Source organism: Balaenoptera physalus (assembly GCF_965194825.1).
Source record: "Balaenoptera physalus genome assembly, chromosome: 21".
NCBI classification, from domain to species: domain Eukaryota; kingdom Metazoa; phylum Chordata; class Mammalia; order Artiodactyla; family Balaenopteridae; genus Balaenoptera; species Balaenoptera physalus.
The window spans coordinates 30,665,405-30,688,056 of record NC_138902.1 but is presented as its reverse complement, the minus strand read 5'-3'; the positions used below and the strand labels follow the sequence as shown (position 1 = coordinate 30,688,056).

General features: G+C 38.5%; 2 protein-coding genes across 38 annotated transcripts in view; one reads left to right on the top strand and one right to left on the bottom strand.

Moving 5' to 3' along the window:
* The window catches only part of SORBS2 (sorbin and SH3 domain containing 2), a 202,842-nt gene extending 190,142 nt beyond the window's left edge, over positions 1 to 12,700 (bottom strand). For 4 of the 37 annotated variants that reach the window (XM_082444762.1, XM_082444740.1, XM_082444775.1 and 1 more), the window contains exon 1: positions 12,055 to 12,699. The gene's annotated coding sequence lies outside the window, so the exon portion shown is untranslated. Of the gene's footprint in view, positions 1 to 12,054 lie in introns of all 37 variants that reach the window. The other 33 variants (XM_082444744.1, XM_082444778.1, XM_082444743.1 and 30 more) reach the window with 21 other exon arrangements.
* The window catches only part of TLR3 (toll like receptor 3), a 358,863-nt gene that overhangs the window by 156,438 nt on the left and 179,773 nt on the right, over positions 1 to 22,652 (top strand). The gene's annotated exons all lie outside the window — the stretch shown is intronic.

Genomic DNA, 22,652 nt, shown 5'->3' with positions numbered 1-22,652 from the left:
GGAGATAATCTAGTAACAGAGGTAATAATATAATATTAATAAAGGAAATATAGTCTCAGGCTTTATACAGTCATTAGTCCATTCCTATCTTGAATTAGACTACATCTGAGGTCCTGATTTGTTCCAGATTTTGCCTCACTTTTTCCTGATAGCTAGAAAAGTATTTCCTACTGCCCACTAGGCATCTTCATCTAAATGCTTCCAACAAATGTGTCAAGTCCAACATATCCAAAGTCTTTTCCCCCACATAAAAAACAAAGCATAAAGGTCTTCTCCATTCCCATTTTGGTTAAAAGCATCACCATCTACCCAGTTACCTGATCTCCCTTGAATTCCATACCTTTTAACAACCTAAATTGATCAATTGCTGGATGAGCATTATAGAGTCCCTCTGAGATTCATGAGTCTTAGATTTCAAAATATAGCTTGTAGAGGTGACTAGGATCCCACTGAAAAGCCTCAGTAGCCATGGCCCTTCAAAACACACGTATGCATGGCGTCAGAAGACATTAGAGGACTCAGGCTAAGTAACTGGACCACAGGTTAGGAGGAGAATCTTATTATAAACTTCCAATCCATGAACAGCTGAAAACGGCAGTAGTGGTTGACATTTATGGAATGCTTCTCGATGTCAGATGATGTGCTATATACACTACACAACATACCTAACTTTAATGCTCTGTGCCGTGCTTATGCTCGTTTTAGAGGAGAAACCACATTGCAGGAAGGTTTTGTACCTTGGTCTATTTCTCTGCAGGCAGGTTGCAGAGCCAGGACTCCCACCCAGCAACGTGTAAGTCCAAAATTTATGCTTGTAAACACCGGTCCCCAGCCTATGACACCCCACTTCCTATTCAAAGGACTGGATTGGAGAAATCTCACCTACATCAGTCATTCAAAGTCAGAGGAATTTATATGAATAATTTTTAAAATGTGTCTCTGGACGTTTAGAGCGAGGACATAAAGGAGGACAGAGTGTGAGCCAGGGCTCTTCCCGATATGCCCTCGCTCCTGACTCACTCCACTGGCTTTTATTTCACCTTTTGTGCCTCCTTGTTCATTCGCCACTGCGGACAAGACCAGGCTGCCACTCCACCTCACGTGCACGCTGGACCTTTCCCACACCTCAGTGTAATAAGACTGTCCTTTGAGATTTCCCTTCTAGCTGTCAGGAGTTGATCTCATTTCTCAATTCCCGCTCATGCTCCCGAGGTCCCAGCCTCCCCGGCTCCCCTGGAGGCTGGACTATCCCTTGTCCTTGAGTCTTCTCTCTCTTTGCTGCCCCCTCTCTGCTCCTGGAGAAGCCCTACTTCCTCTAGCACCTTCCTTCTCTCCTGCTGGTGCTTTCTCCATGGCTGCAAACAGGCTAAGCTCTTTGCCAAAACAAACAAATTTCTTCATTTTTCTCCCTCCCTCTTTTATTTTTCTTTCTACTGTCTTATCTGGAGTCTTCGCCATTTATTTTCTAGTTGTACCTGTTGCTTCCACATCCTTAAAAACATTCTCACTTCTTAATATTTGGATGTGCCTTTATCCCTGCCCTGGAATGAAATGCTTCTCAAAGTCAACAACTGACCTATATGAGTAAAATACGATAGGCCTTTCTCCTATCGTATTGGTGAAAGGAAGAAATGAGGAAGCTCCATTTCTTCTTTTTTCATGTAAAATGGTGATGATAGTACCTACCTCACGGGACGCCTGTGCAGATTACATGACATGTGAAAACAGTGAGGGGATGCTAAATAAATTAGTGGAGTAAAACAATTCAGGATGCCTACAAAGCTTGTTTTTGCAAGCTATTATCAAAATCCCACCCCATTCAAGACCTAATTCAAATATCATTTTCTTTAAGTCATCTTCCCTGATCCTCTAAAAAACCTCCCTTTCCTGAGCTAGTTATTACCATCTTCTAGAACTTTATCTCTTAAAACAGTTAAAGAACTTCTTTATCTACATCATATGACAGTTACTTCTGGGCATGTCTTTTGAAGAAATAAATAAATGCATTGATTATACTTCCCTTATAATACTTATCACCTTCCATCTTCTAATTATAATAATTAGTGTTCCTGTCATCTCTTTTACTAAACTGTAAACTTTTTTAATGGCTTTCTGTTTCATTTTCTTTTTCATCTTTTTATCCATGCTAAACACATAGTAGGTCCTTGATGAGTGTGAGGTACATGAAAAAAAATGAATGATATGAAAATTCAAAAATTATTTTAAAATATACAACTACAACTTTGATATCTGTATTTGGGTCTGGTCTCTCCTTACATTGTTCCCGGAACTTAGGATCTCTCTCATTCTCTGTTTTCCCTATCACAGCTTCTTTTCAATATCAGATAAAATCAGAAGCCAGCTAACTTATATTAACATACCAACAACTGAGACAACAATCTTCAAAAGTCTGGAAAAAAACAGAGCTAGAGAATCTTGTCAGTGTATGGTCAAGCCCAGCTGCAGGGACAGGTGACTCTAGATGTTCTAGAGTCACTTAGCAGTTATGAACTTGTGGTTCTGATGTGCTTGTTGGGCAAATATAGTTTGAGGATAGCTTTAAAATCATTTGTCCCTGGCATTATACTTGTCAGATGCAATTCTGATTTTATTTCCTTAAAGAACGCACTGACCAATTAGTAATCTGACCTTTTGGTAAGTGACATTTCTCAATGTCAATCAACAACAGGCCATTCTGTTTTGTTGGCCAGATAAAATACTCTCACTCTGTGAGATGCATTACATAGAGTGTGTACAGATTTCTCAAAAAATGCTTTACTTTTGGTTGGAAATCAGAACATGTGACTTTTCCTAGTTTCTACTGAACTTAAAACTCTTTCAGTTGAATGACCCTATTGGGGGGGTCATTCTTGGAGGATTGGGGTCCTCCTGTTAAGCTCCTGTCCTCTCCACCCCACAGGCTTTATCTGGACCATGGAAGCCAGCACTTCTTCTAGGCCAGGTTAGAAGCAGATGCAGTGAAATGACAGAGGAGTCTGGAGACGAGGCAGTTCATAAATGGAACATTCCCCAGGAAACTCAATTTTATCATCATAATCTTTTAGTTCTTGACAGCTGCAAAGTTAAATATCAGTGCCAAAAAGAGTGAACCAGAGTTTCGGGGGGTATGTTTTCCCAATTCATTCCAAAGGAAGTAAAAGTTTAGGGTTCCAAATGATCATGATGTGTTAATACACCACATAATAATATATAGAGCAAGTGAAATTATTTTACCAGACAACTGTCCATATGAGGCCCTGAGAGGACATTTGGGACTTTGGGTCAAAAGGAAGGTGATTTTCAAATTAAGTTATGGCTTTGTCATTTACTTTTACTTATAAAATGAGATTATTTATGGCTTTCTCATTTACTTTTATTTATAAAATAAGATTATTTATGGCTTTGTCATTTACTTTTACTTACTAGAGTGATGACTCTCCTCTCTGCTGCCAATAAATCTAAAAATTAATTTAACATGTATTAAAAGCACTTTGTGCACTTCCGAAAGAAGGTTTTTATTAACTCAAGAAAAAAGTCATATTAATTATATAAATTGGTTGTTAGTCTTCTAAAATTAAATTTATGATGGAAAGGAAGTCAGTGATATAATCAGCTTTTAGACCATAAATCATATAAAAAATCATGTTTCTAAGTAAATTCATTGTCAAAGAATTCAGGATATATTACCAGTCATCTGAATTATTGATCTAAGAAAACCCTTTTCCCAAAACAGATATTATTTTCAACAAATGACTAACAGTTTTCCTGGTAAAGGAGGTAACTGTGCTTTCCCACATTTTTATTGTTTCCTTGATTGTCAGAGATAATGAACATATAGTTAACTTGTTCAGGAGACTAAATTCTGGGGGAAAAGTCTATAGTGGCTTAAATGAGCTGGATCATTTTTGGTTGTGTCATGATGTCCTCTGTTGAGGAAGTCTGATGTCTGAAAAAGGATTGCTCTGACATTTAGCTTCGTGTTTTATCAATACATGAAAAGCATACTAACCAAAAACAAACAAAAGAGTAAAATTATAACAAAACAAAACAACAAATGTTTAAGAATTTGTGGACTGAATTTATTTTCTCATGATGGTTACATGGAATTACATACAGTTTTTATTACCTTGATTCCATTTCTTTTCCTTGGTGTCAATTTTATTTGTTGATATTTGATTCAGCATCCTACTCAGGTTAATCATCCAGACTCATCTACTGTTGGCCATTCCCATGACAGGATGATGCAGGTAAAAACAGAAGTAAAACACTATTGCTCCCTCATGGAGTTCACTTTCATATGGAAAGATTAGATACATATAGAAAAAACTTCACTAAAATGAGATTAAAAAAAAGAATATAATTTACAAAGTAATATGAGAGCATCTAAGAAAGAGCAACTAAATGTGCTATTCATTCAGTCCCTCTTTGGGAACTAACTTAAGATCACATTCTGGAAAATTCCAGTTCAAATACCTTTAAAAGCTTTGTAAATTCCCAGATCCTTCACTGAAAGGAAGCTTTAATATATGTAAAGCTCTTGGGATAGTAGCTAGGACAGAGTAAACTTCATGCAGAGTAGCCAGATACAGAAGCAACCTAAATACCCATCAAAAGATGAATGGATAAAGAAGATGTTGGGGGGTGTGTGTGTGTGTGTGTGTGTGTGTGTGTGTGTGTGTGTGTCTGTAATGGAATATTACTCAGTCACAAAAAAAAGAATGAAATCTTGCTGTTTGTGACACATATGAATGGACCTAGAGGGTATTATGATAAGTGAAGTAAATCAGACAGAGAAAGACTAATACTGTATGATTTCACTTACATGTAGAATCTACAAAACAAAAAAAATGAGTAAACATCACAAAACAAAAACAGAGTCATAGATACAGAGAAACAATAGGTGGTTGCCAGAGGGGAGGAGCTGAGGGGAGGAAAAAACCAAGTGATGGAAATTAAGAGGTACAAACTTGCAAAATAAATGAGTCACAGGTATGAAATGTACAGGATGGGAAATACAGTCCACAATTATGTAATATCTTTGTATGGGGACATAACAACAAAATATTAACATCTGTAAGGCTCTTCAGATAGTAGCTAGCACAAAGTATATAATTTTTTCTTATTAATATCTTTTGGATTGAAAAAATCAAATAATTTTTTTCTGTAGTTTATTGAAATCTTGTTATTCAGGTTTTCATTGTTTTCTTGAGTTTAATCAGAACAGATATTTTGATTGGCCTTGGAAGGTCTCCCAATTCTTACGGTTTTTAATTTGAAAAGATCTCCCAGATGGCTACCTTTTTCTACACTGAATTCTCTGTTTAACTATATTCTAAAGCCTTAAAGTAAACCTCTTAAATTTTGTAACTCCCAGGTTTTAGCTTTTCTCTCTTACACTTATCTAAAAAGGAAAAAATTACTCTTTAGTGTTGATCATATTGTTTGATGAATGTGATGATAACCTGAGACTTTAAGAAAGTTAAAGAGTAGAAACCAAATTTTTTTGGTGTCTGAATTATTCACTAAATGATGTGTGTCCTTTGAGTTTTATCTAAGTTTCTAGTTATATTTCTCTTTATATCATTGTTAGAAATATAGTGCTTCTCACCAGGAAGACTATATTTTATTTTTAAAAATAATAGCGTTTTCTAAAATCTTCATCTTTTTTTCCTTCTCCTCAGTTTCATGACTTCCAAAAAAAAAAAAATCAGAAAATCTTGTCAATTACCATTTGATCTTTAAATTCAAGCAACATCTTGTAATCAATGTGTTGCCATTAACACAACATCGAGGGGGAAACTGTGAGCCGTTCATTCATTCCACAATTACTGGCTGAATATTTAATAGAGTGACTTGTTTGCTATGTGCCTACAAGGTTTCAGCTGCTATTGTAAAGCAAGCTGAGTTTTCCCTGTAACTTTAATTCTGCCCAAGCAATCTGTACCTTTTCCCGTACTTGCTACTCTCAGGATCTCCCTTTACTTAAACTGGTTCAAGCCTGTGCTCGAGGTATATCAGACAACATAAGTCTAATCACACTGTTCCAGAAGAACTCAGTGGTTATAAAATTTTTATCTTCACTACTAGTAATGCTATGCTATATACGTCTCCAAATCTAGATATTGTGAGGTAAGTTCTTTTAAAAGTTATTTATCCCCACAGGATATAACAGTATTTACTGTACTGCAATTATATATCTGACAGATTAAGTGTACTTGCTTCAGAAAGTGCTCAAACAGTTCACTAGATTGCACAGCACCAGAACAGCTGAAACTGTTATCTAATCTCTTTTCCTTTGTGAACTTTAGTACAGAGAATTGAAATCATTAGGTGTGAAGGCATCCTGATAATCTACGAAATAGCTCACTTTTAAACAACCAAGTGTTGCTTTCTTAAATTTTTTTGGTTAATAGCGTAAAGTGAAGGAAAACCTTATAAAACATTAAGATCTGATATTAACAGGATCCAAAGAGGCAGAAGTAGCTGACGTGTCCATAGGTGGAGGATGGGTCCCTCACAGTCAAAAGCTTAAGCATGTTTCTTTCCATCAATGAGGCTGCTATTTCTACCAATGGTCACCTTCGTGGAGGACTAAATGTCTCTGAAGAAGTTAACTACCCCTGACTAGAAGTAGGGACAGGGACTTTTTAGAGGAGGACAGAATGAACATTTATACTAATACATTTTCTCCAGCATGGCCAATTATTCCTTAGAATGTCTCATTTGCATATTTTTTGTGTGTATACATTTCCCATTCTTCATGCCATTCCCTGCTTGGACTCTGAAGGATTTTTGTAACAAGTGCTCTTGGTTAGAAGCCTATTTTTGCTACAGTTTGTTTGGATTCCTTAAGGCCACATTTGTCTCTACAGGATACGGAATTGAGTAGAAGATCAGGTTTGGAGCCTGAGAGGTTTATGCTGACTCTCAAGTTCAGCCATTCCTGAAAAAATTGATCAGGAAAAGGAATCTAAAAAGGAGAAGTATTTGTACATTGATTGGACTAACTTTCCTACCTAAAGCAGAAGATACAATTCATTATAAGAAAATATTTTTGACATGCAATTTACACCAACTGTTGAGGAAACATCTCAAAGGAAAGTTAGAAGAATTGAATGTCTAGGTTATACAAAAAATCAAAAATTTAAAAAGTAGGCAACAGTGCAAATTAAAGAACCAAAATATCACTAAAATGTTCAAATAATGTTCTTATTAAAAATAAAATTTTCTTAAATTCTAACATGGAGAGAAAAAATTTAGGAAATATAATGAGAATATGGCTAGATTTTTTTTTTTTTTTTTTTTGAGGTAGGAAAATTTTCTTTGAAAGTGAGATCTTTGGTTAGAGGTAGGAAAAGAGAACGTTTTCTGGATTTTTGTTCAAATAATGCTTTTCAAAGGTGCAGAATTAATCCTGGATCTATGCATACAAGACCTGTATGGGGAAGAGGAAACTACTGTCTTTTTGGCTAAAATTCCTGGTTGGCAAAACTTCTGTTCTGAAGACTAGGGTAAAGTGTAATATAGATCTACATGGATATATCATGTTGCTGAAATTCAAAGTAAAACCTTCTCTTTGCTGGTTCTCTGTCATTTATTCAAATAAGATCATCTTAAGTGAGCTTAAGCTGGAATGAGGGTTCTTATCTATTAATATTTAGAACTCAAAAGTTATAGAAGTGTTCCCTTATAGCTAAATGTATATGTCTTAACTTTTTCAGAAATGTTGTAAAGAGATCTTGAAAATCTCCATATAATTCTTTGCAGTGATAATTTAGAATTTAATAGACATCTATGATTAAATTATTTGAGGAACTTTAAAAAAATTATCTAATACAATTACGTACTACTATACTTCATTATACAATGCAACAAGAGCTCACTCATTTCATTTGAATGTCAACATAGTTATATATAGTTTAGGCCTTCAAAATATTATAAATTACTTAAAATAGAAAATCTTAAAAATGATGCAGAAATACTATGGAATCATGTTTCCTGAAATCTAATTACTATATACAATTTAAAATAATTGATTAGCGGCTTCCCTGGTGGTGCAGTAGTTAAGAATCTGCCTGCCAATGCAGGGGACACGGGTTCGAGCCCTGGTCTGGGAAGCTCCCACATGCCGCGGAGCAACTAGGCCCGTGAGCCACAGCTACTGAGCCTGCGCGTCTGGAGCCTGTGCTCCGCAACAAGAGAGGCCGCGATAGTGAGAGGCCCGCGCACCGCGATGAAGAGTGGCCCCCACTTGCCGCAACTAGAGAAAGCCCTCGCACAGAAACGAAGACCCAACACAGCCAAAAATAAGTAAATAAATTTAAAAAAACAAAAAAACCTGAAAGAAGCCCAACAATAAAAAAAAAAAATAATTGATTAAACATGATTAGTCTTTAAGATGCATAGAACCAATTTCAACTTTAGCTATTATTAAATTAGCATGTTCTACATTAAAATCAGCTGGAAGATAGTTAAAATAAACCTTTAAAGGACAGCGTGACACTTAAGAGTTGCTATATATCTTACTTTGATTATAAAATTCAATGCTGGAAGATAGTGTAAAAGTGTCCAGAAATATGAATCTAAGTGGTTTACCAAATATTTTGCTTTCTAATTCTTAACATCTGGATATTTAAAATTTCCTAATCTTTGCTACTTTATGTACAAGAATTCATACTATATTAATTACAATTTTTGTTTTTTAGATGGATATCTTAGAGATGAGGGATTATATAGTTATTAATTCTTAATGTAATTTTTGATACATTCTTACTTTTTATTACAACATTGTGATAAATTTTCCATAAAAAGGGTATAAAAATTTAGGCTTTAAAAAAATAATAATCATGCCATCTAATATAGAAAAAAGAGTGGGAAGTCTCTACAACCAAAAGCATATCTGTATCAAGAGTGATACTAACATACTATTCTCTCCGTCACCCAGGAATTCAAGTTATGGGGAAGTATAATGTAACCAGTTATTACCAGTAACCTTTCAGGTTTATAAGGAAAACCAAAAGAAATTCTGCTATTGTAGACTTTATTTTAATCCTTTGGTCTCTTCCCAATTCATGACCTCTACTTTCCTCTGGCTTTAGTCTGGAAAACAATTCCGTAAGTAACTTTTCTATAATCAACTGCTAATCATCATCAGTTCAACATTAATTTCAAATGACCTGATTTTAGAGTATATTTCTAATAGGGATACTTACTGTACTTATTTTCCCCTGCAAATTTTATAATAGCTATAAATAGAAAAACAACATCCTCTAGATATTAAAGCTTCTAAGCTGGTTTTGTTTAAAACTTACATGTTGTAAATTTTTCCTTGAGAAAATTCTGATATATTATAGGACATTTATAGCTTTTATCCAATTGTGATCTTGAGACTATAATTTCATATCAAGGAAATTAAAGCCTCATCACTGTTTGTAAGTGTTTTGAGTTTCTCTGATCAAATGCAGTATAATAGATAATAGGACTTCTATTTCGAGGTCAAGCCTATATTTACGGTAACTAATAGGAAAACAGTCAAGTCCGAGGTTACCAGTACAATGTATGAATGCCAAGTTCTAGACACTGGACAAAGTACAGTCAGAGGTCAGTAAAACTCTGGAAGCCCATGAGCAGAGACAAATGCGCTACGGTGCAATAGTCAGAACTACAGACATAAGATTCAGATGTAGCCGAAGCAGAAGGCGAGGAAGTGTCTGGGGAGACATTCTAGTTGGATTTTGAAGGATGCATGGCAGGCGGCTGCCGCTGCGGGGGAGATTTGAAGAAAAAGTCTATATAGAGGAGACGGGCTTTGCAAAAGTTTGGTATAGTGCGTTTGGGAAATTACGAAGTATTTGCTATTGCCAGCAGCTGAGTTGGGAAGTGGCAGAAAATAAGAGTACCTAAATAGATAAAAGCCAAGGTGCAGAGTCTTGAAGGATAGGGATTACAGCTCTGCGTCTGGTTCTCAAAATTGTTGCGTTAATAACTACGTAGATGTGTCGTGCAGGAGTGGACTTACAATGCTAATCTTTCATTGCACATCACCTTAAAAGGTTATTAATGGAGGGAAAAAAAGTACAGGTATAAAGTTTGTGTGTCACTCTTCCCAGTGGGGCTGACTCCTGTCACATATGGTGCCACCACGAAGGCAACAGGGTACAGCCTTAGGTATTTCCACACCTGGTTCTTCTAAAAGCTCCCCCAAGAAAAACTAAGGTAAAATCATTTTCTTGCTGCAGGACTTTTCACTGTGTTAATTCTAGAAATTCCTTTTGCCGTGTAAAGCTCTGACAGGAATTAAATTGAAGAGAGACTTTGTCCACCTTTCCTTCTGCTATAGCAGAATCACTTCCTTGGCTGATATCTTTATTTATAAAATTTGACTTAAAACTAGGTCTGTTAGTTAAACTTTCCTTTGAAAGTTAAACGTAAGTGCAGTACGATGCTATCGTGTCACCATTCTATCCTACCCAATGTCTCACACACACGAATAGACAATATTCCTAGTTAGAGCTCTATTATTAAATGTTTGGAGATGATTTTCTGGACTGAGATTGCTTGTACCTTGAATTTTTTGAATATTTTTATACCTTGAATATTGGTGACATTTAGAACAGAAGTTTTGAAAAATATTCTCCCTGTGCTTTATAACTGTCTTATCTGAGGGCATAATGACATTGCTGTATTTGTGAAACAGGTGCTGTGTGCTCCTATGTAGCAATGAAAATTATATTATTATACTTAAAAGGTGACTCCTATGTCATCCATATATTGGGTAAAAGGATAGAAAATAAAAACATATTTCTTAGAAGTAGATCTCAGATCCTGTTTATTTTATATTTCACGGTAGATTTCATCTTTAGCACATAGAGGTTTTTATTCAAAGTTTGCAACAAAATATTTTTCCGTAAATATTTTCCATAAAATTCTAAATGATCTGACGTTTCGGGTAGACCAACGATAGAACTGATTTACGTAAAACTGAAATGTTGCTGAAACAATTTAATCATTATTTGGTCATTTCCTTACCAGGGATTTCGAGTTGACTGACCAATTTCAATCCACAGTAACAGCTTTGTTCCTAAGAGACTGTAAATCAAAGAAATACTCAGTAAGGAGCAATTCCCACTGCAGTTCAGTCTGTGCTATTATCACGTAGCGATGGACAGCTAACATCCATTGCAAATATTAGCACATTTGTTGGAGGAGGGTCGTGTTTTGGGTTTCACTCTCTACCTCTGAAACCCATCTGCTTGTGAGAAAAGTTGTGCAGTAAAAGAAGTTTTACCGACACATACTATAGCTATGCTTGAACTCAATGCAGCGATTCGCTTCCTTTCTTTCCCTGGATTCCAAGCCAGGGAACACAATGAGGGTGTTGTGCTCTGGGCTAGCGTGGCCTGCGTGATACTCGGAAGGAACGTGTGAGCAGCTTCCAGTACCTACACTATTTGCTTTACAACTACCCGCAACTAAATCAAACAGCACACCAGGACTCTGTGCTCAGAATACGCAAGGGCACAAGCCACTGGCTCTTATGACCTACATAGGGAACGGAATTCCTAAATTTAAACGTGTACAGAGCTGTGTTAAGAGTTAAATACATCATCTCAGAGGCTTAAAAAGAAATGCTTCACAATTTTCGAGCTGCTGATTTTCCATGTAATTCTCTGAATGTATGTCAAAGTGCAGGTCATAAAAGAATCCATTGTTTCTAAGGGAGAAAGATTGTTGTTGGTTATGAAGGCTTTCCAGAAGGACAAGCCATCGTGGTTTGTTAAAACAGCAAATATTTATTTTAAACCCCAAGGCATATTAGTAATTTTTAAAAAATCATTACAATTTCTAGAACCTGAACTTACTGAAACAATTCTAAGTCTCTGACACTATTTTGTGTATGTGTGTGTGTATGTGTGTGTGTATGTGTGTGTGTTTGTGTTTGTGTGTATGTACTTCCTTGGTAAATCCAAAGAACACAATGATTGTAAATGGTTAGGTTGAGTTTTGCTCGGAGTTATTGTTATGCCGTGCTTGAAAAAGGACAAAAAAGCTTACCTCTGTCAGTCAAGTGGCGACACAGGGACCTCCTTCTCAGCCTCAGCTTCAGCGTGCAGGCAGATGCTCTCTGAGCCAACAGTCTGTTAACAGGAAGCAGGTAAACCCGAGAGCGTCCGCCCGCGTTACAGTCCAGTGCCCATCCGAGCACACACCTGCTTCTTCAGACCTGCCACTCATATGCTACAGCCACGCACAGGACCTGTGTTTGCAGACGAAAACGCCTCCTCTGGGGTCACTAGTTTTCAGGGTAAGCAGCTAGAGAGCTGCTGAGATAACATTGCAGGGAAGGCGAGCCTTCCCAAGACAAAAACCTTTTCTGCTGTCTGATAGCAGATATGCAGCATTATCTCTCTGCATTCCACGTTCTCAAATCAGCTACTAGGAAAGGCAGTCGACAGCTCGTCCAAATGGCAGCTGGCAGGCATGCTTGGCTGTACTAATTGTATACTAACATGCCGACTACTTCTCTCTTCCCTCAATAGATTTCTTAAAAAATGCTTCTTCCAGGGTAAAGCTCAGCGGAATATGCCACACTGTTTTCCATAAGTAAAATGGCTGGTCCTCCCAGCACTGCTGCAGACAGCTCATTGGGTTCCACTGGCTTTTCGTAGTCATAGCAACAACCAACAGACAGACTTAGCAAGCATGGCTGATCACGTGCAGTGCACGACACAGCTTGTTAATTTCTTTTCATGAAACTCATCATTTTGGGAGGAGGGTAGCTTCTGTTATCGTTCTCAATATTTCACCGATACTGCAAGTGCTCTGAGTTTTCAGCTTTCAGGAGGAACTTTTGTTATATGAGCCAGTGCTTCATGTGAAATTGAGAAAGGGAAACCCTTCTCAATAGATAGATTCGGGGCTATCCAGGTTAATAACATGCAAATCACTGTAGGGACAGTAATTGGAACCATTGTTAAAACAGCTTCCACCTTCGAGTCATCGCGTAAAGGAGACTGGCAAATGTGGACAGTTATACTTTCTGATTTTCAGTGATAATCTTGTAGCCACTTAGCTGAAACAAAGCCCTATGGTTCATTATATGTGGCCAAGATAACCAAAGATGTTACCTATGGGTTCCATGTATTTAATTATTTTAATACACTTTTTATGTACTACAGAATTTAAAATAAAATTCTAAAAATTCCTATTGTTTCCTACTGCAGAAAATGATTAACTCAATTATAATTTATTTGTAATATTAAAATACTTTAGGAAATCCAAACCAAATTAAAAATGCTTTGCTTTAAATCTCACCTTTGAAGTAGGAATAGTTTTGCTTCCTCAGTTAGGTGGATCACATCCCACCCTTCCTTAAAATTTCACCTCTTCAGGGAATTTCCCATAATACATACCATTAACCATTTATACTTTCTGCAAAATCCCCACCCTTTAATACTGTCACCAATCATATTCTGTCTGATATATTTTCAAGACACCATCCCATTTATTTTTGTTTCTAGCAACTTGACTGAAATAGTTGTATTAATACTTTGGACTTGTAAACATAGATACTTCCTTCATTTGCTGGTAGTCATTGATTTACTGTTTTGTAAGTATTGCATTTCCCTACCCATGTTAGGACGCCTGCTTCAGTAGCAATCCCTAACTTGACTATGCATAAGAACCTTGTGCATGCAGATTTGGGGATCCCATTTTCCTTCTGTCTCCAAACAGATTCACAGTTGGAGGGTTTGAGCCTGTTCAGGTTAGCATATCTGCTGAAGAAAAGTGGGTGGGCCTTTCCCACTCCATATTGTTTTCAGCCGGCTCTGACTTAAGGTACTTTCCCTTAAGTTATTTTGAGTTTGCTACTCTTGAACTTGCCCCTGCCTTCAATGTCAGCCTCATATTCTACTCTTCATTCCCCAGGTTTCAGCAATTTTGAATGACATCCCATTTCTTGCTTCCTTCCCTTGCAGATGTTCCTGCTTCCTAAAAGCTTCTCCGCCAGATCCCATTCCCCCCCCCACCAGCACCTTTTGCCTCCATCCCAATCTGCCTCCGACTTTATCTTTCAACACCTTGCTCAACAGACCACCTCACTAAAGACAGCCACGGGCGGAGTTTGTAGGCGGCTCCTCTGTGCCTCCAGTGTACCTGGAATCTACCTCTACTATTACACACTTGTCATGCACCGTAGATTATTAGCAGTTTTCCTTTCTTGTCTGACTTCTCCACTGCTCTGTCTACTCCCCGAAAGCCAACCTGGTCCATGTCTTGTTTGTCATACTTGGAATATTCTAAGTTTTCAGTACATTTTGAAGGAGAACCTAAAACACTGTCTGAACAGGTGCTGAATGACTGGATAGTGTGAGGTCTGGGTTTTAATTCATCTTTTCAATACCATGCATTATTGACTTATTATAACTTCAGAAGAATTTAAGTGATTTTGATTAAATGTTGGCATTTTTAAAAAGTTATCAAGAAACATCCTAAGTTCATCTGGTGTTTTAGGGTGGCTTTTCTTTTCATTGTATGTTTGAAAATGTCTTTATTCTACCCTTGTACGTGATTGTTTGGCTAGGTTTAAGAATCTTTGGAGTCATTTTCCTTTGGAATTTTGAAGGTCTTCTTTTATCTTGTGTCTTCTTGCCCCAATACCCCATCAACTATACTCCACCGAAGAAGAGAACTAGAAAACGCCCAAAGCTGCTCAGGATTAGGAACTGGGAAGCTGGTAGGAACTGAGACAAATCTTTTTGCTCCCATGGTGTCCCTCATGGTACCTCTGTTCATCATTAGAAATCACTCTGTGTGGCAGGGGGTGGCGACTGGGGAGGGACGGATGAGTGTTCTTTGTATGCTCTGGCTTCACCACCTGCCCCAAGCCTCTCCTCTCATATGTAACTCTGGCTGCCATGACCCATCACTGCCACTCTGGCCCTCTGGTTCTGCTCTACCGCATGTAGAGCAGACTTTTTTCCTCCCTTCTAACTTGTTCATTGCTAAATACAGATTCCCAAGAAACAACTATGATCTTCCCACCTCATCTTTCTGAGCCAGAGGAGATACCTCATAAGTTGCCAGTAGCTATATACCTGGACTGCCCTAAGTCAGGTTCCAATCCTTGATCCCATCAGCTATGGTAGGGACACTTGGCATTACATAGTTTTCAAATATTTGCCAATATTACAATATTACAAATAGGCGCAAGGTAGCAGCTCATTATCATCTTAATTTGCATTTCTTTAATTACTGATGAAATTGAACATCTCTTCATGTTCAATGGTCTTTTGCGTTACCTCTTCTATAAATTTCCTGTTCATACCTCTTGCCTGTTTTCTCTCTTGAGGTTTGTTGTCTTAATATAGAATTTTAAACAAAATGCCCATGAAAGGTATTTTCAAATTTTTTATATATTTAAACATTACAATTAAATTTGTTATATAATTAAAAGTTAGTAAGTTACCCATTGATATATAAAGGGGGACCAGTAATTCACTGCTAATTGTTTTGGTTTTTATTACGCAGAATGTGGGTAAAAATCCCTGTTCAGAATTTTTTTTCGGTATGGAAGTGTATACTACCACAACCATGATATAAGAATGATTTTCTAAGACAAAATCTAAAGTCATATAAATCACATCCCCCTAAAATGTTGTCAGCAAAAGTGCCTTTCCAAATTAATATTACTTTTATTTTAAGAATAGCAAGTATCATGAAGGAAAAAGAAAGGCTGAGGAACTGTTGTCTGCAATGAACGTGTACTGCTTGTAAAAAATGGAAAAGAAAAAAGGCTGAGGAACTGATGTAGATAAAAGGAGACTCAAGAGAGAAACTGAAAACAGTGTGTGATCCTGGCTTGGGCACTAGATCTGAAAAAAGATGCCATCAGGTCTGCCATGGAGACAATAGGTGCATGTGAATATGGACTGTGTGGTATATGACAGTGTTGTTTCCATTTCATACGATCTTATGGTTTTAAAAATGTATGTCTTTGTTCTTAGGAAACACATATTGAAGTATTTAGGGTAAAGGGCCAGGGGCTCTGCAGCTTACTTTCAGATGGTTCAGCAGAAAGAATAATAATGCGTAATAATGTCTTATGTGTGTGTGTTTGCGGTATAATTTAGCTCTTATAACAAGAGATAGGAGATAGATTTATACCTATATAACCTGTGTACATCTATATCTGTCATTCTACCCACCTACCTATCTCTCTGTCTATCTATCGAGGACTAACACAAATGTGGCAAAATACTGACACCTGGTAAATCTTAGGTGAAGGATATTTCCAACTTAGTTTATTATTCTTTCCATCTTTCTGTAAGTTTGAAGTTCTTTGTTTTCAAGATAAAACATTTGAAAAATGGGGCTTCCCTGGTGGCACAGTGGTTAAGAATCCTCCTGCCAATGCAGGGGACACGGGTTCGAGCCCTGACCTGGGAAGATCCCACATGCCGCGGAGCAACTAAGCCTGTGTGTCACAACTACTGAGCCTGCGCTCTAGAGCCCGCATGCCACAATGACTGAAGCCCATGTGCCTAGAGCCCATGCTCCGCAACAAGAGAAGCCACCGCAATGAAAAGCCCACGCACCGCAGCAAAGAGTAGCCCCCGCTCGCCGCAACTAGGGGAAGCCCGCGCGCAGCAACAAAGACCCAACGCAGCCAAAAATAAATAAATTAATTAATTTTTTTAAAAGTTTGAAAAATGAAATAAAATGAGAATAAAATAGTGTTCAGAACAAACACAGGTTTAAGATAAGATTACTTGATGAGAACGTTTATCAAAGTTAAAAGTAAAGTTGATAAGTTATGGACTAAGATGATGATGATGATGATGAATATTATGAAGAGGCTACCTCGGTAGAGAGTATTAGAAACATTTTGCACTTTCTTATTTATTTATTTATTGGCTGCGTTGGGTCTTCGTTGTTGCGCTCGGCCTTTCTCTAGTTGCAGCGAGCAGGGCCTACTCTTCGTTGCCACACACGGGCTTCTCATTGTGGTGGCTTCTCTTGTTGCGGAGCACAGGCTCTAGGCGTGCAGGCTTCAGTAGTTGTGGCACGTGGGCTCAGTAGTTGTGCCTCACGGGCTCTAGAACGCAGGCTCAGTAGTTGTGGCGCACGCGCTTAGTTGCTCCGTGGCATGTGGGATCTTCCCGGACCAGGGCTTGAACCCATGTCCCCTGCATTGGGAGGAGGATTCTTAACCACTGCACCACCAGGGAAGTCCCATTTTGCACTTTCTTGAAAGAAGTTTGATATTTCCCTACATTTACTGCTTCTACTGATATAAGCCACTTATCCCTTGGTTCCCATATTGAAATCCTTCTTAATCCGGCTTCACTGCTGTAAAAATTCAGCAGGATCACCGTTGATTGAAGCAATACATTCTCCAGTCACACCTATCCCTGCAGACTCCACAGCTGGGTGACAGTCTTCCCAGGGATCCTGTCCCTGATATAGCAGAGAAGCTCTTTGTACAACTTAAAGAATAGAACTTGAGCATGGTTTGTTTAATGGGGTAGCACAGACTGTTATAAAGCTTAGACTGAATTTTCTAATTCCTAGCAACACATAGAATATGCCAAAAGATCTTTCTAAATCTTGCATAATTAGATATGTTAGCAATAACATGAAAAATGTGCTGTTAAATGGGACCAAGATGGGAAGTGTGACAGCTACCTTGGATGGGATTAGAAAGAGGCTTGGAGGACCTCTGTGAAGCAAATGGGATTTATTTCTAAGATTCTGTCTTCCAAGAAACATATGCTGGGAAGCCAACTGAGTCACAGGCTATTAATCAAATGCCTTCATATCCTCTGAGGAAGTCTGACCTTGATTAGGATCCAGAATAACCTTCATAAATGAGAGATACCTGAAACCAAAACAAACCCAGCAGAGTGAAGGCTTTATGGAAATCCACTTATTGAATGAATTACAAACAAGAAAATGATTACTGAAGAACAAAATCTTGCCAGAGGGCAAGGGATAAGAATATAAATGTCAGCTACATAAAACTGTTTTTAAAAGCCGAATATGAAGTGAAATCTATTAACACAAAAATACCGTATGTGCACCCCAGAAGTAAATTCCATTTGTAGTTACCAGAACCCACTAGAAATTCTGTATCCCCTCTAGATTAAGAGGAAGAGGAAACTGCAACAGAAGGTACAGAAAGAAGATTTGGCCAGGCTTAAATCCAGAGAACTTGGTCTTGCTGGCTAATAATAACAACATTGTTTTAAACATTTCAGGTTTATTAAGCTTTGGGCTTGCAGATGCCTATAACATCAGGAGCTTTCCAGAATGACTTTATCTGAAAATGTCCATTAATATGTGTCAGTACCAGGTGGCGGAAAAAATCGTAGCGTTAGCCAATAATGAAAGAAAAAGCTAACCTACAATGAACCTTCCACACCCCCCACTCTCCCAGCCCTGGTAACCCCCCCCCAAACACACACACACACACACACACACACACACACACACACACACACACACAAATGCATCTTGCTTGCCTTCCCTGCCCCCCAGAGAAAAGCACGCTTGGCTTTTATTAAGCCCACAGGGTGAGAGATTCTTCGAGCCATATAGGAAAAGCTGCACTTGCTTCCAAGGAATTTGATTGTTTATACTTCATAATGATAAGCTTAAAAAGCTACCTAGAAAGAGGAGGCTGGTGGCTTTTACTATCCTACAAGGGGCCGTGCTTTGTTCTCTGAGAGGCACTCTGACCAAATTAACAAAGTGTTATCTCAAGGGACCTTTTCCGCTTACTACTGTTTCCTATGGAAACAGTGGCTCCCAGGTACCTTGCGGCGACGTGGCTCAGTGCCTGACTCCAAAGAAAACCATCGGGCTCTGCCGTCACCGCATTATTGAATTAGTAACGAAACACATCAGCCTCAGCAAACAACGCCTGGAGAGAAGCACTTTAAAACAAATGCTGTTGGTTTCACCTGAGCCACTGAAACAAATTATGAGGCACAAGGTGAAACTTGGCAGCCTCTGTAAACTCTGAAGAGGCAGCTGCCAAAGCCCTCAGCAGCCAAATGCACAAATCTCAGAGGAATGAAAATTAGAGCAGGTCACCCTTTGCCCTTTAGAAGTACTTCTGATGCAATTGTTCAGTGAGATGTATTCATCAAAATGAGCAAATAATGAGGTCTGAGTAATACATGATTTGGTACATGTTTTAGAATCCAAGTGTCTGATACCAAATGAGAAGAATGTTGAAAACAAACAAACAAAAAACCAAAGGCACAAAATGTACTGGACTTAGTAGATGCAGTTAAGAAGCCTCCCAGTGACACAGTGACAGCACACACAGCTAGAAAAAATAAACGACCTGTGTGCCCTTGCAGAAAACTGGATGGGAGCTCCATTTTATCAGGGTAGAACTGTACCCCAGAATGGTAATTATTTTACCAAATCTATCCAAAGCAGAATTCATTTCCTATGCTATCAAAAGTAAGACTTAGGTCCTAATTGCTGGATAGTTTCCTTGAACTGATAGTTGGGTAGAATGTTCTCCTTTTGGACGTTTTCTATATCAAAGGAAGAAGATTAACTTTGTAAACAGTCCTTGTGGGTTTAAATTAGCACAAAATATCATTTCACAAACCACTTTACTATGGGCACGAGCGGGGATAAAGAATTCTAAGAGTTGATACCTAAACTGTATGTTGGAAGACATGGAGGCCTTAATGAGGGAAAGACATAGAAAAAAGTCTGTAAACCAAGGGAATAACATGTGTAAGTGTAAGATGTGTGAGGGGCTTTGGTGGATTTTCTTTCATAAATTGGGTGAAATGAATGTATCCCCTGAGTGCCTCACAGGACTTTTATGAGGATCAAAGAAGATAATATGACTCAGCTCGGGGTGGCCCTCTAAGGAAAGAGTCACATTTTTCTTCAAGGCTTCTACAGCTGGACTTTGAAAACGATGCTACTCACAGACAGGGCCCTGGGGCAGCCCAGTTCCTGCTGGATTATATGCTTCATGAGAGCAGGAATCATTTCTGTTTAGTCTTCACCCTATTTCCGTTGCTTAGCATGGCACCCGGTATGCAGAAACAGACACGATGAATGAACAAATGAATGAATGAACAGGCTGGGGAAGTCGCGGGTGAATTGTATCTTCCTCCATGGCTGCCCCTCCATTCAATCCAACAAACATTCCTTTAACCTGTACTACCTGCCAAAAGCCTCATCCGGTGTCGGGTTACTAACTTACAGCTCTTGTTCTGAGTGCAGGAAAGTACAAGTGACCTAAGTAGTTACGTTACAATGTGATTTGCTCTTCAGTACAATTCTACCCAGGGAGCCAGAGAAATGTGACTAGTCCTGGAGCTTCTTGAAGGGGCTCTACTTGAAGTGGACCAAGACGATTAGGAGGGGTTTGCCAGTCTGGGAACTCAGGGACAGGATTGCCAGGCTGAGGAAGCAGCACGTGTGACAGAGACAGGAAAGCAAGTTCAAAGTTCGTACAACCTACATTGAGTGTAGCTAAAGCACAGGCTGGGGCAGGCGTGAGAGGAGATGAGGCTGAAAAGGTAGACGTGGGACAGTTTGTGAAATATTTTGTTCTACATGTTCAGGACTTTGGACTTTATCTTTCAGGAAATGGGAAGCCATCATAGGGTTTTAAAAAGAACAAAGATGTGACCATATTTGTACTTTAGGAAGATAGCTCTGGGACACGTTTACATAGGCAATACATTTTTAAAAAATATGTTAGTAAATGCTTTTTATTTTTATTTATTTATTTATTTTTGGCTGCATTGGGTCTTTGTTGCTGCACGCGGGCTTTCTCTAGTTGCGGCGAGCGGGGGGCTACTCTTCGTTGTGGTGCGCGGGCTTCTCATTGCGGTGGCTTCTCTTGTTGCGGAGCACGGGCTCTAGGCGCGCGGGCTTCAGTAGTTGTGGCTCGTGGGCTCAGTAGTTGTGGCTCGCGGGCTCTAGAGCGCAGGGTCAGTAGCTGTGGTGCACGGGCTTAGTTGCTCTGCCGCATGTGGGATCTTCCCGGACCAGGGCTTGAACCCGTGTCCCCTGAATTGGCAGGCGGATTCTTAACCACTGCACCAGGGAAGTCCCTAGGCAATATATTTTAATGGAGCAACTCATAGGGCTGTATGTTTTGATTACTTTTTATAACTCATCATTATCAGACATTTATTGAACATCTTTATCTGAGGTATTATATTAGGTGCCAAAGACATGCCAGCAAAATGAAGGACTCATAAATCACAAGACATATCAATATTTCATGTTCCTCTAAAGAGAAAAAAGCTTGCCAGTAAAATTGTAACACAACGTTCCGTTTTATTGTCGCATTTTTATTATTTGTTGGAAGAGCTCTTTTAAATATATGTGGATTACATTTCATCACCTGTCACTCTGGGCATACAAAAAAGAAAGAAAGAAGAAGATGGGAAAGTAGTTAAGATGATCTTAAAATTCCTCGTGCTCAGTGTTAAACTCCTCTGAATGGCATTTAGATGCTCTCTCTCCCTCCCTGCAGCACACACAGTATTATCATCTATTTAGTAGTTTTCAAAATTTGGCATGTTTCAGAACCACTTAGGAAAGTAGTAAAAATAGAGGCCCAGGCCATGCTTTGCTCCAGCAAGCCTGGGCTTCTGTGTTCTTTGCTGTGTTTCCAGGAGATTCTGTGACGCCCAAAGTTTGAGAAGCACTGCTCTGTGCCATCAGGAGAGCTGCTGGCACAGGTGCACTGCTTAAAGTGGGCGTGCATCTTCTGTGTTCAGGACTCCCTGACACTCAGTGAGTTTCCATGTACGCGCACATGGCGAGGGTGGCATGACGGCCGCTGCCTGGCTGAGAAGCGTGTTGTTTCCTGGGATGTTTAAATGGCAGAAATGTGCATCTTAGGATTATTGAAAGATGATATTTTCTTTTAGAAATAGGACGGGAATTTTACAAAGTAGGCAGGGAGTACATTAAAGAGGATGATTACTTGCTTTCTGTCATAGGGGCGTGATTAAATAGATCATGCTTCCTCCACACCGTGGGAGATGTTCAGTGTTTAAAAGTAATTATGTAGTATGATATTTCCAAAATGTGTTCTGTGAGAGGCTATTCAAAAAGGGCACCACAGGCCAAAAAAGTGTGGGAAAACCTGCAAACCATGTCTCTTTCTTAGTTTCATGGTGAACTCATACATCTTGAAAGCTCTAAGAAGGCCTGGAGTAAAGATCCTATTTGACTTTTTAACAAAAAATGTTCCTATTTATAGCACAAAAGATGCTCATATTATATTTAATAAATCAGCAACAGCAATAAGCCCATAAAAATGTGCAGTTACACAATTCCATTTTTGTAAGTAAAATCTGGGACATAGTGTCAAGGAAGATAGGCAGTCAGGATTTATACTAAACATTAACCATATTTAATAATGAGTGATTGGATTATGCACGAAATTTCTTTACTTGTGTTTGATTGTATACTCTTCAACAAACTGACAAACTATCTATAACAAAATAGTTATTAAAAATAGTAATAATGTTCATGAAAAACATCAAAGAAAGATTTGAGTTTTACTGATATATTCTCCAGGAGAAGCTTTGATGAATATAAAGATAATTTCAATGAGAAGGTGGGAAACTGTTTTATATGACTTTTTC